Source organism: Nannospalax galili, unplaced genomic scaffold (genome assembly GCF_000622305.1).
Source record: "Nannospalax galili isolate Female #2095 unplaced genomic scaffold, S.galili_v1.0 scaffold257, whole genome shotgun sequence".
Lineage (NCBI taxonomy): Eukaryota > Metazoa > Chordata > Mammalia > Rodentia > Spalacidae > Nannospalax > Nannospalax galili.
Genome location: NW_008340854.1, coordinates 2,910,425 through 2,926,588, shown reverse-complemented (window position 1 = coordinate 2,926,588; position 16,164 = coordinate 2,910,425).

Below are 16,164 nucleotides of genomic sequence, written 5' to 3'. Positions count from 1 at the left end.
GTAGATCTCTCTGTGAGCTCCAGGGCAAGAGCACATCTTTGCTTTTTCTCACCTCAGGTTCAGCACTCTGCTCCTCATTGGGTTCTGGGGATTTGAACTCAGGTCCTCATGCTTGTGCTGCAAGCATTTTGCCCACTGTTGGATGAGCTTGTCTTCTGTGTGGCAAGGTAGACTGGCAAGCAGTGGACAGATGGATGCCTTCTCTAGCTTGGATTCACTCGCTTGCTTCAATCACCACAAATTAATTTTACTATAGACCCTCCATAGGAAGGGAAGGACAGAGGGAGTCAGTCACCCCTCCCACCCAATCAGTTGGCCTTAGCTGCACGAGGGGGAGGGACTAAGGATAAGGACAGGGGAAGCTGGAGAGAGAAGGTGGCCTTCACCATCTTGGGCCACTGCCAGTAGGTCAGGGAGTCCTGGCTGTGATGTAGGAAGAAAGCCCAAGCACGCCCACACCTTTGTAAGTAGCCCCCACCACTGCCCTATGCTGTTAGTAAGCCCAATAAATTCTTTTGTTCCCTAAACTGCAGTTTGGAGGAATATTATCTCAGTTTGTTGTAAGGACTGTGGGAGGAGGGAGCGAGCCAGAAGCCACATGTGCCTCCCAGAAGGAAAATTTAATTACATCCACTGAGCCATCTCTCCAGCCTCAACGCACCTTCTCCTGTTTACATCTATGACTATATTAGAGACATACTCTGCTTTATGGTTTTGTAATCGGTCACCCTTTGCTTAAGTGCCTGCTGACCGAGTATAAAGCTGACTGAGATTGTTGGGAAAAAAATTGAAATACCTTGATGAATGCTGTAAGAACTCTGCATTTTGATAGAAAACTCTGTTTAAAATGTTGATTTAGATTTACTTGCTAAGCTTGCCTGTTCTGCCTGATTGTATCTACCACACATGGATGATTAACCTAGTTGAAATGCTAAGAATTGAAGTGCTGTAAACCTCCTTCCTGGACCCTGGACCCCAGACTCAGTTGATTTACAATGTGTCCTGTAGGCCTGTTTGCACATACCAGATAACCGATAAGGAACGAAGAGAGGGAAGTTGCACCAGGCTTACACCAGATCTAGCCTTCCTGGAAAAGATGTTTAACCGAAACTATAGCTTTTAGAAGATGTTTGATCAAAGTGTCTGCTGAGGAATGCTTTTTGTGTAATGACTATGTGGGCCTATATAATCTGTACCTGAAACTGAATGGGGGTCTATCGTTCTGACCAGACTTGCATGTCTTGGGAAGCCAGTCGACCCCAGCTAGCTGGAAAGTAAAGACTCTGCTTGATTTTTACATCTCCAATCCCGTGTATTTGTTATCTGGAGGGGACCCATCGAGTCACGGACCCTAACAAGATGAACTGTTCTGTTCTCTGTGCTCAAAGTCAGGGAGTAGGGAGAGAGAAGTACAGTTAACAAGTGCTAGTATACAGAGGGGAGAAGGCTAGTGTTGACTTCAGAACTCAGGATGCTTTTCTCAATAGAAACAATGTCAAGTATGGTGGTGACATGCCAGGTGCAGTGGCCTGATCATGGTTCCCCCAAAGATGTCCACCTTCCTAACCCCAAGAATCTATAAGTGTAGCACTTTACAGAGCAAAAGGGACTTTTCATGTATGATTTAAGTTAAGGACCATGCGGTAGGGGCATTGACTTGGTTATCTGAGTGGGTCCAGTGTAATCACAGAGGTTCTTATAAGAGGGAGGTAAGAATGTCAGAGTCAGGGATGGGCAGACAGATACTGCACTGCTAACTTTGAAGTTTGTGGAAGGGGCCGTAAACCAAGGAATGAAGGAATCCTCTAGAATACGGAAGGAACACAAAGTAGATTCTCCATGTAGCTCTGGAAGGAGTTGGCCATGCTGGCTCCTTGATGTTTTTTCACATAGTGAAACTGATGTTGGGCTTCTGATCTCAAGACTGTAAGAGAATGAATCTATTGTTTTAAACTGAGTTTGTGGTAATCTGCTGCAGAACAGTTTTAAGTTAAAAAAACCTGAAGTATCTGGTAAATAGGCTTCATTAGTTAAAATGTAGGCTATCCATTCAATCTGTATTTCAAACAATAATTTTAAAATTATGTTATGTATGAGTGTTTGCCTGCATGTATGTAAGTACACTATGTGCATGCAATGCCCTCAGAGGCCAGAAGAGGGTGTTGGATCCCCTGGAACTGGAGTTAGGGATGGTTGTTAGTTGCCATGTGGGTGCTGTGAACCAAACCCAGATACTCTCTAACAGCAGTCAGTTCTTTTAACCACTGAGCCATCTCTCCAGTCCCCTCAGATAATAATTTTTTTACATTTATTTACATGTGTGTGTACATGCAGACATGTGCACACCCATGCACCATAGCTCAAATGTGAAGGCCAAATTGTCGGGCTTTGCAGAAAGTACTTTTACCTGCTGGGACTGAGCCATCTCAGATTCAGAATCATTTTAGATAAAAATTTGGGGTCTAAGTATATGCCATGCAATATTTGGTACATATTTATGCTTTAACTTTGTTTTTTGTTTTGTTTGAGACAGGTTCTCCCTGTAGCCCCAGCTGACCTGGAACTCGATATGAAGACCAGGTTGACCTCGATCTCACAGAGATCCTCCAGCCTCTGCTTCCTGAGTGCTGAGATTAAAGGTGCATGCCATCATGCCTGGCCACCAAGCTTCAAATTTAACAGACTACCCTGTATTACTCTTTGCTAAATCTGACTTGGGAGTGGCCCCATTGAGGGCAGGCCTGCAGTCCCCAGGTCTCCTGAGACCCTCCCTCAGGCTCCAGGCCTTGGGAAAGAGTCTCTGATTCACTACTTCAAGTGCCCAAGTCCTAAAAGGCCAACAGCACTGTGGCCCTGAGGAAGTGCCAAGAGTGGTGCAGGCAGTGGTCAGGTCCACCTGGAGGCACAGCTGTGGCAAGGTCAGATCCTTTCTGGGTCATCCTACCCCAGAAGGCTCAGCACTGCACTAGGAGGAACTGCACAGCACTATGACAAGATGGTCCTGTTGGCCAAATAACTAATACGTCGTTGGGAAGCCAGCAACACTGAGAAGACGCTTTCATAATCGATTAGTGATTCAAGGACAGCAAACCAAACAAAAAAAATGTATTTTAATGTGATTAGCCAACATTTATATTCATTTCCTTTTGTTTTCTTGAGAGAAGGTCTACATTCTGTAGCACAGGCTCTCCTGGAATTCCCCATCCTCCTCCCTCAGCCTCCCTAGTTGGGTTTAGTGGGGTTTCTGTAGTGTGTACTATGTCTGACTTGGATTAGCTCAAATTTCAATGGTAATAATGGTGGTTGACTTGTGGAGATCTTATTGCAGTTCAGGCTCAGGGGTAACATTTGAGATGAATCTTCTGTGTGCGATTCACAGCAACCTCTGGTGTGGTCCTCCTCACTTCTAACCAGAAAGTGAGGTTTAAAGAGACTGAAGAAGGGGAGGAGCTATGTGTGCTGGCACTGGGATTCCACCCTGGGCCAGTGCCATTCCCACACAGCCTGGAGAGGGGTAGGGCAATGACTGGAGTTTTTCCAGGTGATAATTTTACAGTGTCTGATCAAATTTAAATGTAACCTCTTTTCTTTCTAGTAGAAGTATATAAGGACCTACACAGGACTGGAGAGATGGCCCAGTGCTTGAGAGTGCTTGCTGCTCAGTAACGAGGACCAAAGTTCAAGATATCCACATAACAAGTCTACTGACTTGCAAACACCTGTAACCTCAGCTCTTGGGGATCTGATGCCTTCTTCTGGCCTTCATGTACACATAGACATGCATAGACAAACACGAATCTTTTTAAAAAGTTTTAGGATTGGTGAGGTGGCTCAGCAGGTAAAGATACTTGCCACCAAGCCCAACAACCTGAGTTCAATCCCCAGAACTACATGGAAGGAGAGAACCGATTCCTCTAAGTTGTCTGACCTCCACTCATGTGCTGTGGCTTCGATGCATCCACACAGCATTTTTGGAGAACCATCATTCGAGCTACTGCATCTGCCAGGTTGACTGTGGAGCCAAAGGGAAGACCCTAGGTAAGAGAGTCTGCTTTCTAGGTGCTTCTGGTCTTGCTGGAGTCCATGTGAGACACAATTGGGGGCTGCAGAGGTTTAACGAAAGCAGGACAGTATGTAGATGTGTGGGTGTGCTGGAGACAAGCTTGCCAAGGGCCAGGGTCAGTCTAGATGCTGTCCTGAAGGAACCAGGGAGAGGATGAGCAGATGGTGAGCTGACCATGAAGACAGTAGAAATGAACAGTGATGTTGGAGAGGAGGTCAGTGTGATGAAAAAAGACCTAAGGCAAAATGAGGCAGGGCTGGGCTGGTATGGCAAGGACTGGACTGTCAGGAAATGAGGCACGAGTTTAGAGAAACTCAAATCACTATTAGGTAGAAAATATGGTAACTTTTGCCTTGACTTCAAAAGTAATACATATTCATTAGAGAATGTGTAAGGAAATTGCCATTCAGAGACTGTCACTGCTACAATTTTGGGTATGTGTCACACTGGGCATGCTGCTTTGCTGTCTGTGAGAAAGGCTGTTTGGTAAGTCCAGGTCTGCTTTCCTGAATCTGTTAGTGATTTCACTGGGCACAGGACCCAGCTTCCAGAGAAAGACGCCAAGTGTCCTGCTTGATCACTCGCTACCTCATGCCTTTGAGGCAGGGTCTCTCACTGACATAGAGTGGCATCTAGCAAGCCCTAGGTTTCTTCCTGTCTGTCCCCTATAGTGCTAGGGTTACAGGAGTATGTCAAGCTTTTCTGTGGGTTCTGAGGATTTGAACTCAAGTCCTCATGCTTATGCACAAGTTCTTACCCACTGAACCATCTCCCCAGCCCTAGTTGCTTTTTAAAATTATTTCTACTTTTCCACTATAATGTATATGTTTGAAGATACATCTTTGGATATGATTTTTTAGCACAAATTCATAGAAGCAGAATTTCTGGATCAAAGAGTTTACACATTTTAGGACCTTAATTTCCAGAGGGACTGAGGCAACAGAACTTTGTGAGAGGATAAATCCCCCCCTCAATAGGTTAACATAAAAATCCCATTGGACCACAAGTTTTTTGCAGGCTTAGGGAATTAGGCAGAAAAAATTTGATTTGTTGGGTGTCAGGACCAGGTTCTTCCAATATCATTTATACTAGCCTTAAATTCTGGATCTTCCTGCTTCAAAGTGCTAGGGTGACAGGCATGTACTACCACACCTGGCTAGGAACCAGATTCTTGGTAGGGAGATGTGATACACATAACTTGAAAGGAAGGTTGTAGGCTAAACTGGAGAGACTAAAGTCAGGGGTACGGTACCTTGTGGAATAGCCCAGGGCTGAGGCCCAGATGTCAGGGAGGGAAATGATGTCAGAAGTGATGCTTACATAAAAACTGAGTGAGGGTTAGTAAGATGGCTCAGGGGCTTAAAGGTACTCGTGGCCAAGCCTGATGACCCAAGTTCAATTCTTGGGACTCACATAGTGGGAAGAGCAAACTCACAAGCTGTCCTTTGACCACCACATACACAGGACCTCGTCCAACAAAACAAATGTAACTTTTAAAGACCTAAGTGAGAACCAGACGGTAGATAGAGAAGACCTGGAGTTCAGCCCTACAGCTGAGATGTAGCAAAGCGAGGCTGGGATGTTCAGGTACAGGAGGATGGAAGCCGTTAGTCCATATATTTGTTCAACAAATATTTACTGAGCTCCTGCTTTGTGCCTGGAAGAGAGACAAAGTCCCTCCTGTCATAGGCCAGCAGTCCAGAGAGGGAGCTGGACAACTGCAGGGTTAGCAAATGAGCAAACAGGTTGATTGTAGATCCAGGTGGAACAATGAAAGCCCTGAGGCAAGGTGGCTGCCAGAGAGCTGGATGTCAAGCTAGAGAGCACACAGCAAGGGGGTGGGAGGGGCTCCACAGGGGACATTCCCTTTTCTCATCTGATTAATTTTCAGCACTCTAGACTAAGCCTAGAGTCTCTAGCAGAAGGGTGTGAGAAGATGGCAGAGCTCCACTCCTCAGAGGCTAGGGAAGAGCAGGGGTGGGCCAGGAGTGGGATGGTGGGGGGGGGGGACGGTGGGCACTGCTCCAGCTGCTTGGCCAGATGTAGGGGTACAGGACGGGTCATGCCTCATTTTCACTTCCACAAATGTAAGGATCTCTGGGCTAGCCCATTGCTTTGTGGACTGTCCATTTACTACTCAAAGCAGCTCCTCTTTGCTGTCACTCTTCTATCTCAGACCCCCCAACCCTGACTGAGTGAGCAGTCACCTTCAGGAATTCTCAAGTGGTCCAGTCATGGTCCCTGTTCTCAGAGCTCCAGCAGAGTGTCCCCTACCCTCTTCCCCCTTCATTCTCTCAACAGTTTTGGGGAGCATGGAGGATGTTCGGCATCACTGTCGTTAAGGAAACATAAGCCAAAGCCACAACCAGATGCCACTTTACACCCATCAGGATAGTTATTACAGAGCAAACAGAAAATGACAAGTGTTGGCGAGGTTTCTTGCACGTTGCTGTGGGAATATGAAATGGTACAGTAGCTGTGGAAGATGATGTGGTGACGCCTCAAAAAGTAAACGCAGGATTAATTAGGATCCAACAATTCTACTTCTGGATATATTCCCAAACGGGGGAAAGGCAGGGGCTGAAGAGAGAATCTGCACACTCGTGCACATAGTAGCGCTGCTCATAGCCATAAGGTAGGAGCAGCCTGATGAGTTACTTTCCTTCCTCGTTGCAGTAAAATCCTTGACAGCTTAAGAGAGGAAGGATCTATTTTAGCTCACAGTTTCAGGGAATGCAGTCCACCATGGCAGGGAAGCCTAGGGGAGTAGGAGCCAGAGGCAGTAGGAGTTGGTGACTGCTTCCCTTTGTGGCCAACCAAGAGCAGAGAGTGAATTAGAAGTGGGCTGGGTTACAAAGATCTGCCCCCAATGGCCTACATTTGTCAACCAGGCCCTACCTCCTAAAGGTTCCACAACCCCCCGAAACAGCACCACCAGCTGGGGATCAGGCGTTCAAGCACACAAGCCTATGGGGGACAGTTCACATTCAAACCGTAAACACAACCAGACAGATGAGTAGAAAAATAAAATGTGGTTGGACATAAAACAGATTATTCAGCCTTTAAGAGGATCATTTGACACATGCTGCAAGACAGAAGAAGCTGGAAGACGCTGTGTGAAATGAAACAAGCTAGTCTCAAAGGACAAATTCTGTATGATCTCTCATATGAAGTTCCTAGGGTAGAAAAACCCATAGACACAGAAAGTAGAGCTGTGGTGGCCAGAGGCCTGGGAGAGAAGGAAATGGGGCGTTAGTGTTTAGCAGGTACAGAATCAGTTAGGGAAGTTAAAAAAGTCGATGGGACATATAGGAGTGATGTTAAACAATGTGAATGTACTTAGTGAAACTGAACTATACACTTAAAATGCTTAATGGTAAATAGTAGTATGCATATATGTATATGTGTGTGGTGTGTGCATGTTCGTGTATGTGTGCAAGTAATGCATGGAGGCCAGAGGTTAATGTTGATACTCCATTTTTTTGAGACAGTCTCTCATTGAACCTGGAGCTCACTAACTTGACTAGACTGGTGGGCCAGAATGGATCTAGGGATCCATGCACCTCTGCCTTCTCCAAAACCCAGACTTACGGGTGCATGTTGCTGTACCCAGATTTTTACATGTGTGCTGGAGATCTGAACTCAGGTCTTCATGCTAATGTATTTTACTGAGTCATCTCTAACCTACGTTATCTATATTTACACACACAGATGCCCCTTGTAAAGAAGTCAAGGGTGGTGTTCTATAATTCTATAGTCTAAAACCTATAGTTTCTGAACCTTCAATATATGTTGATGACCTAAGTAAACTCTGTGTGTGTGTGTGTGTGTGTGTGTGTGTGTGTGTGTGTGTATCAACCTGCATTTTATATTCAAGAACTCTGGAGTAGGCACTGCTTTTACCTTCATTGTACAAAGCAGGAAACTGAGGCACAAAGGTGAAGTGACTTGTGAGGTTTTTGGTGAATTAGGTGCAGTGGGGACTGACCCAGGTGGCAACGGCATAATCTTTAGTCCTCTTGTTGTGGTCTCTATGTGGAGAACAGCAAATCCATCAGCCAAACTCTTGGGGAGGGGCTGCTGTAGTTTGGATCTCAAGGGCCATATGTTAAAGGCTTGGTCACCAGCCTGTGAGCTGTGGGAACCTGTAGAAGGAGGGGAAGGACGCTAGATCACAGGGGATGTGCTCTTGAAGGGGATATTGGGACTCTGGCTGCTGCTTTCCCCTCCCTTACATTCCCCCTGCCCCCCGACAAAGGGTCTCATGTAACCCAGGCTAGCCTGAAACTTACTACTAGTCAATGGTGATAACAGACCTGTGCCACTAGTCCCAGTTTTATGTGATGTTGGGGATTGAACCTGTGGCCTTGTGCATGCTAGGCAAACACTACCAGCTGAGCTACAATCCCAGGACTTTTTTCTCTCAAATTCTGGCACAGCAGGCTTCTCTGCCACATGCTCCTGCCATGAGATGCCATGCCACCACAGCCCAAGGCCACAGGGCCCCACAACCATGGACCGAAACCTCTGAAGCTGACTCAAACCTTTCTTCCTCTGAGGTTGTTTATCTCAGGTATTTGTCACAGTGATGGAAAGTTGGGGACTAAATGCAGGTTCTGAAAACGCTAGCATCCTCTTGCCTTATGGACCTGGTAAGTCCCGTATGCTCTGCCCTGTCGTGGATTCCCAGTCCTTCCACAGGTATTTTGGTCAGGGACACTGGTGGCTCCCAGTGCTTTGCACCACATGCTCTAACACTGTCACTGCACCCCTGTGATCTCCCCTCCTTTCTTAGACTCCACTGCCTGTTGACATGAAAAATGAACTATAATGAGTCTACTGGTTAATTAATTAAAATGGAAAAAAATCCCAATCTTCAAATCTGAAATGATTAATTACATAAGCATTAACGCCTCTGCACACCCAGGACCACACATCTTCGATTCCAACTTTCCCAGCACATTTTCTGCTGATGTGTGTTTTCTGCCCATTTGAGGCCTATTTCTCGCACACCCTAGTCCATTTCACAGCAAACAGCCCCGAATGGTGTTTATCCTGCTCATTAGGAACCTGCATCAATTAAGCAGGCCTGGCTGAGTGGCCCGTACTGCTCATACAGCTTTGTCTGGGATCCTCTCAGAATCCTTGGGTACCCTTGTATCCTAGGCTCCTCCCCACTCTTTAGGGCCTGCTGCTGCTGGGCAAGTCCTTGGCAATTTTTACAAGACCAGGAGACAGAGTTCTATAAGAGCTACCCTGCAATGCATGCCTTTATGGATGCGTTGTTTGACTTGTTTGTATGAGCTTGTTTGGCTCAGGCACATGGCTCCCAGCTGCCAGCTTACTGCATCGTTCATGGTGTGGGCATGTGTGGATGTCCACGCATGTATGTGCATATCATGACAACCTTGGGTGTCGTTCCTCAGGTGCTGTCCATCTTTGTTTTGGGATATAAGGTCTCTTATTGGCATGAAGCATGCCAATTAGGCAAGGCTGGCTGGTCATTAGCCCCAGGGATTCTGCCAACACTGGAATTATAAGCATGCACCACTACACTTGGCTTTTTTAAAAAATATTTTATTTATTTTATGTGTATGAGTATATTGCCTGCACGTATGTGAGTGCACCCATGTCGTGCAATGCTGCGGAGGTCAGAAGAGGGCTTCGGATTCCCCTGGAACTGGAGTGAAGGGCAGTTCATAGCCGGCATGTGGATTCTGGGAATCGAACCCGGGTCCTCTGCAAGAGCAGTCAGTGCTCTTAACTGCTGAGCCATCTCTCCAGCCCCTTTTAAACATGGGTTCTGGGAATCAAACTCAGGTCCTCATGCTTGTAAGGCAAGCTCTTTACTGACTGAGCTATCTCCCTAGCCCCTACTGGTTCTCTTACTGTGTAGCCCTGGCTTGCCTGGAACTCACTATGTAGACCAGGCTGGCCTGGATCTCACAGAGATCCACTTGCCTCTGCCTCCCAAATGCTGGGATTGAAGGCATGTGCTACCACACCCAGCCCTTAGTTTTTAATCTGAAAAATCTAGGTCTCTTGCTTACCTGCTCCTTCTAACCTGTGCCATTGTGAATTTTTTGTTCCCTTCACCTGAGTCTCTTACAAGGGATAAGACTAGGACTTCAGAGCCTGCTATGCAAGGGTGCTGGGGGTTTGGGTCCTGGATGGGCAACAAGAGATGGCTATAGTACCCCTTCCCTAGTGCTCACTCTGTGGGCAGAAGACACTTTGTCCTCAGGGGAGTTATGTAGGCCCAGGGGTGGGGGGTTGAAGAGAGGATGTGCAGATTGGCTGATGTGAGCTGACTACTGAACTGTCAACGGAGGAGGAAGTGGCTGTTTCCCCAAACAAATGTTGAAAGGCAGTGAACTTCCAGATGGAGTGGTTGTCAAAGGCAGGGGAGGGGGGCACCTGACCTGTCATGAGCAGTAGAAGAATATGTTTATGCCTCTGGCTGTAAAAATCATAACTCGATGTCAGAAGCCCACAGAGGCAGAGCCCCATGGCAAGAAGATGCAGATATTAATGGTGGGCACATGCCGAGAATGACATTTCATTTTTCAGAAGCATAAAATGGTATTTTTCCTCACTGAAATTGTGAAAGAGTTGTTATGGTTCAACATTTAGACAGGAATTAAAGCACTTTGCAATACAAATTGAAATTTTTTACTCTCAGGGCCTGAATTCATTAGCAAATGAGTTGGGAATTCCCTCCATGAGGGCTTGGACAAACAAGGAAGCTTACTTCTAGGGGAAAGTCTTTTTTCCTTCCCGTCCTACCCTCCATAAACCTGTATATCCAGCACCATAGCCACTAGCCACACATGGCCATCTAAAGTAAATGGAAAATGAAACAAAGTTAGAATTAAGTTTCTCATCACACTATCCACTTTAAGTGTTTGATGGGCACAATTGTACAGTGGCTACCATATTGACCAATACAGACAGAACATTCCATCTGTGAGCTTGCCAATCTATATTATTGAGGCTAACTGCATTTTGGGGTCATACTTATTGAATAAGTATGGCGACCACCAGTGTTCATCTACATGGTTACATGGGGCTTATTTTGTTGTGCCACCCTCCTCAGAAATGAGAAATTCCCCACGATTTTCTAAATCAGAGGTCTGGAAGCCCAAGACAGGATAGCAAGCAAATGCCTAGCCCTTCTTTACCAACCCACTCTCTGCTCCCAGGGGCCCTGCTACTGTCTCCCACACTCGGTAGAACCCACATCCTTCTCAGCCCTACTCCACCCATTTTTCCTGGAGATCACCTCATTGCTAGGACAGTGTCCAAATGACTAAAACCTGGCCTGGGGAGGACTGAGGAGATGGCTCTGGGTAAAGTGCTTGTCAAATAAGCATGAGAGCCCGAGTTTGGATTCCCAGAACCCACATGAAGCTGGACACACTACAGAATGTGCCTGTAATCCCAACATTCTTAAGGGGAGGCAAAAGCAGGAGAATCCTTAGAAGCTCGCAGGCCAGCTGCATACAGAGCCGAGCAGACTCTGGAAAAAGTAGAAGGTAAGGAACACCAGAAGTTGTCTTCTGACCTTCCTGCCTAAACACACACCTCAAACAAAAACACAATAACTTGGCCCAGGGGAAGGCTGCAGGGGCCTAGCTCCATACAGACATAGTTGCAAAACTGTATTCGTGCCTCTGAGGTGCTGCTGAAAAGTTGCAGCCTCCAGAGTCTGTTAATTCAGGTTACATGTGGCTTCATAAAGAGAATTTAATGCAAACATCCTTTGTTATAGTATTTGCAATCAATACAAAAATAGGTTTGGTCTGTTTTTGGTCTCTGCTCTGTTTTTAATTCCTAGGCACAAAATCCTGACTGAGTTGTTCTTCGTGCATCATTTAACTTCGAATCCTACTGAGCTGCTCACCCTGCAGCTTGCAGGATAAATGGCACTTTTACAACCCTCCAGGAATTAACACTACTTGACTGGCAGTATTCTTGCTCTCTTGGAAAAGTGTCACAGCTCTGAGCTCTGATTTAATCACAGACTCCCTGGGAGCACACAGCTGGGAACAGTCCTAGGCAGTCCCAGGTCCTGAGGAAAGGTAACCTGTGACCTGGTTTACACATTTCTGAAGTTCCCACAGGAAAGGTGACTAGACAGGCTTTCAGATGACAAAGTACTTCTGTGAAGACTCCTGGGGAAGCCAGGACACCTAAGGGTGTTGGGTCTTCTCCCTGACCCACCCTGGTCTTGTTTGGGAGGTTTCTCTGGTGCCTGTTTGTGTTGTGGGTAATGTGACAGGCTCTCTGGAGGAAGATCTGTGTAAGTGCAGCCTGGCTAGCCAACAAAAAGCAGTAATGCTGCACTGCATTGTTCTGAAAGAAGCCTTGGCAATTAGAGCTGGCAGAGGAGAAATTATCATGGAACTAAATTATTAGATCTGTGCCACGGAACATTTTTTTTCAAAACCAAGCTTATTTTCCCGAGGGGAAACTTTAATGCAATCTCTGTGTTTTAAAGCACCTGATGCCATTTTGCTCTGCCTCCAGCTGCCCTAACAGGGGGACATTGCTGGACCAGATCACAGAGTACAGGCTGGGGCGTGAGCCAGACAGGACAATGCTGAGAAGTCAAACAACAAACAGTAGGAGAGAAAACAAGTGAGACCCACCCAGACAGTAAACAGGAGAACTCCACACACAAACCCCCTCTGGACTGGAGGGAGGACAGAGCAGCTTGGCCTGACTGAAGGATGGGAACTGCGGGAGACCAGGAGACACGGGGCACACTAGCTGGGGTCAATTTGCCATGATGAAGCTAAAAACTACTATTTGTTGGTGTCTGCAATATGCTAAGGTTGGGGTAGATCAGAGAAGAGGACAGGGTTTTGGCAAAATCCTAACAGCTGCTACAGTTCAGTGAGTGGCTGAGACACACACACACAAGCACACGCAACCCTCCAATGGTTTCCATTCTATGTTACAGCTAGAGAACCCAAGGCTCAATGAGATGAAGAATGTGGCAGGGACACAAACTTTTTGTGGGGAGGTATCTTTTTGAGACAGGGACTCTCTGGAGCCATAGCTGGCCTAGAACTAGATCTACCTGCCTCTGCCTCGGGAGTGCTGGGTAAAGGTGTCTGCCATTTAAATCCTGCTGATAATTAGTGTCCCAAGGGTTAACAAGGTCTCAGCTCTTAATAACTCAGGGCAAAGTGATTTTTATGACTTGGCAGCAGTGTTACAAGCCCTCTACACAATACAATGTTCAAATTCAATTGTTAATCTGTAGTATTCCTATTACTGAATAATTTATTTTGACTGAATAAATAGAGTTGGTTTAGAGAGACAATGTAACCTATTCTTTAAATGTGTGATTTCTGTAATGCTCTTAACTGTTTTGGTGGGCGTGGGAGAGCTAGGGACAGAAAAGGTGGGGTGATGACAGGCAAACATAGAAAGGGTTCTTCATTAAAAAAAGAAAACAGGTCTAGAAATGATTGCTCCATAAACAAAACATGAGTGCACACAGCAATTTCATGTTCTTGTTCCACCCACTCGGTTGTTCTTAATGATTCAAGAACAGAACTGCCTGGGCAGATTTACAGGCTCCCTGTTTCTGACATCTGTGCTGAAACAAGGCTGTGTATGTTCACAGACCGCTTGCTTCTGTTTGGGGGAGAAGCGCAAACACCTTGAGTAAATTTTTTACCTTTACTCTGATTTAAATTCAAATAGATGCTGCTGTTCTCTAATATGCAGCTGAGGGCTTTTAGGATAGAGAAGTAGTTCCAGGCAGGACAGGGTGGGGTTGGACAGGTGAGGATCATTTGACCGGATGCCTATCAGGTCTTCCTTTGGCTTTCCCAGTTATCACAAAGCTGAGCTCCAACCCGTGCTGCTGTTCTGACTTCCTCCCAGACTGTTTTCCATAGCGTTTGTTTCCTAGACTAAAGACCCTTTGGTTTCACAGACTCAGGCAGACTTCCGAAGCCCTTCTCCCCTCACCATTTTGGAAGCACTTGGCAGGCTATGCCAGGCTGCAGTGAGCAGATTGAGACCATCTCGGTCCTGTGATTCACCTTTCAGAGCAGAGAAGTGGGTTGCTCAAGAAAAGTGAGCTGACCAACGGGAAGAGCTGGCACTCAAACTCAGGTTGGCCAGATACAGCCCACCTACCAGCCCCCCTTCTTAGAGGCTGATTTTAGGGGTATCGCTTTGAGTTTCTATGTAGGAGAAAAAAAAAATTAAACATTGCCAAGATTGGAGCTATATAGCTCAGTGGTAGAATGCATGCTAGATTTTAATCCCTAGCACTAAAACCTCAAACAGAAACAAAATGCCATTTGTTTCACTCTAAGAAGGAGGCAAGCAAAAGAATGGAATTGGCATTTGAAAGTGATCAGAGGGCTAGTGAGATGGCTCAGTGGGTGAAGGTCCTTGCTACCAAGACTGCCGACTCCAGGACCCCATGGTGGAAGGAGTGCTGACTCCTGAGATGTGTACTCTTGACAGGTACGCTAAGAACTCCCTCAATAAATGTAAAAAAAAAAAAAATGCACCACAGTACTCATTAGGCTGAGGTAAGAGACTTCAGTTTGAGGCCAGCCTTGGCTATACATTGAGACCCTATCTAAGAAAAAAAAGTAGGGAAGAAAAATCCGATTTTTAAATTAATGTCAATGTCAGAAGGTTAGCTGTCTTCAGGGGACACTAGACTATTTTGCCTTCAAGCTTTAGAACTAGATTCTACGTCTTTGTTTTTGTTGGGATCCACTTTACAGCTCTGGTCTGGTTATCTCATGACTTTAGCTCCCCCTCACTTGCAGGGAGGAAAAGGAGAGAACAGAGCAAAAGACAGAATATAGAGATTTTTAAGTTAAAGTTTAATTATAACTCCCTTGTTCTGGTTCGGTTTCTGTTGCTGCGATAAAGCACTGACCCAAACCAACTTGGGTGAGGAAAGGTTTATTTCATCTTACAGAGGTTACACCATGGAGGAAGCCAACCAGGAACTTAAGGCAGGAGCTTGAAGCATAAACTATAGAGGAGTGTCCCTTACTGGTTTGCTTCCTCTGGCTTGATCAGCTCTCCTCTCTTCCCCCACTTCCCTCCCTCCCTTCTTTCCCCCCCTTTCCCTTCTTCTCTTCTTTTCTTCTTTTTTGAGACAAGGTTTCACTGTTTAGCCCTGGATCTCCTCAAAATCACAGAGCTCTATCTGCCTCTTTCCTGAGTGCTGGGATTAAATACATGTACCACCATGCCTCATCCATCACCTTTCTTATAAAGCCTAGGCCCAACTGCCTTGGGAAGGTACTGCCCACAGTGGGCTGGGCTTTCCTACATCAATCATCAATCAAGAAAATGCCCCACAGTCATGCCCTCAGGCCCATCCCATGGACATAATTCTTCAATTTAGGTTCCCTCTGCCCAGGTGTGTCAAGTTGATAACTGATAGTATCACATACACACACATATCTGCTCTTAATCTTTGAGACAGAGTCTATGTATCCCAGGCTAGCCTCCAACTTGCTATGTAGCCAAGGATGAGCTTGAACTTCTGATTCTTCTGCTTCCATCTCCTGACTGCTGAGATAACAGGTCTGTGTTACCATTCCTGGTTTATGTGGTGATAGGGATCAAACCCAGGGCTTTATGCATGTTAGACAAGTACTCTACCAACTGAGCTACATCCCCAGTTCCTATGACCTCTGCTTCCCAATTTTTCATTAATATATTCCAGGGCTAGCAAGATGGCTCAGTGGGTAAAGGCAATCCTCACAACCTGAATTCACACATGGTAGAAAGAGAGAACTGAGTCCTGCAAGCTGTCTTTCTGGCCTTCATTCACACACCATGATGCAGAGCCCTACCCACATATAAATTAATAAAATATGTTAAAAAATCCAATATATTGAAAATTTCAGTGCTTTATGTCATGTTTAATTCATTTTTGTTTTATGCCAGTGACCATAGATACAATTTTGCTGTTTTCATGTAACATTACTTCCCATACAGGTTTCCATATATACATATATATATATATACAGATATTTGGTGCACGTGTGTGTTAGGCCAGAGGACTACTCTGTGTATCATTCCTCAGGCTTTCCTAACCACTT